Here is a 793-nt window from a genome sequence, read left to right as displayed (position 1 = left end):
CACCATGTTTTGTCTTTTACTCAAGTGGAACAAACCCATGACTGAATTATTCAGTGGGTTTCGTCTGTTATTGAAGAGGCTGAGGAAGATTTAGTGATTGCTTGAGTGACCATATTTGGCCGTCATCATTGGAGCAATTCTGCATCAGCTTCACCATTGTTATTCCAGTTGTCATTTCTCTTACCATTATCTTCATTCCTGATGAGGTCTGAGGCCTTTTGACACGGCTGTTTTGCAGCTGATTCTTGAAGCCAAATTCCCCTCTTTGTGTTTGGCGAAAGAGAATCTGTTTGTCAATTATGATCACTTACATCAATTGTAACGTCTCTCCATCCCTCCCTCTCTATATTTCCTTAGGTTTGTGTCTGTTTATCTCCAGCACCGAAATGTGGTCACCAAAACAGGCTCAATGTCCTTCCTCTCAGCCAAACTGACCAAACAACTGCACCCATTTCTCCTGTTTTCATCTTTAATGATCTCTTTCTTTCATTGCTTTACTTTTTCTTTATTATTACTATTGTTCTCTAACAGCCTAAATGTTTATTCTCTTTCTTTTTCTCTCTCTTTCTTTTTAAAGGTTGTGGGTATTTTTGCTGGTTTCGGAGTCCTACTGCTTATAGCTTCACCATTCCTGCTGATGGCTGCTCCCTGTATTCTGTGCTGCAAATGTAAACTATGTAAATGCTGTGAAGATGAAGAAGGCGAGAGTTTGTCGTCATAGCACCACCACTGTTGTCTGATCTTATCATGTTGCCAGCAACTGGCTTCTCTCAACATTCCCTCCTCTCTTTCC

This window comes from Octopus bimaculoides, chromosome 23 (assembly GCF_001194135.2).
Source record: "Octopus bimaculoides isolate UCB-OBI-ISO-001 chromosome 23, ASM119413v2, whole genome shotgun sequence".
Classification (NCBI taxonomy): domain Eukaryota; kingdom Metazoa; phylum Mollusca; class Cephalopoda; order Octopoda; family Octopodidae; genus Octopus; species Octopus bimaculoides.
This window is presented reverse-complemented; position numbering follows the sequence as displayed.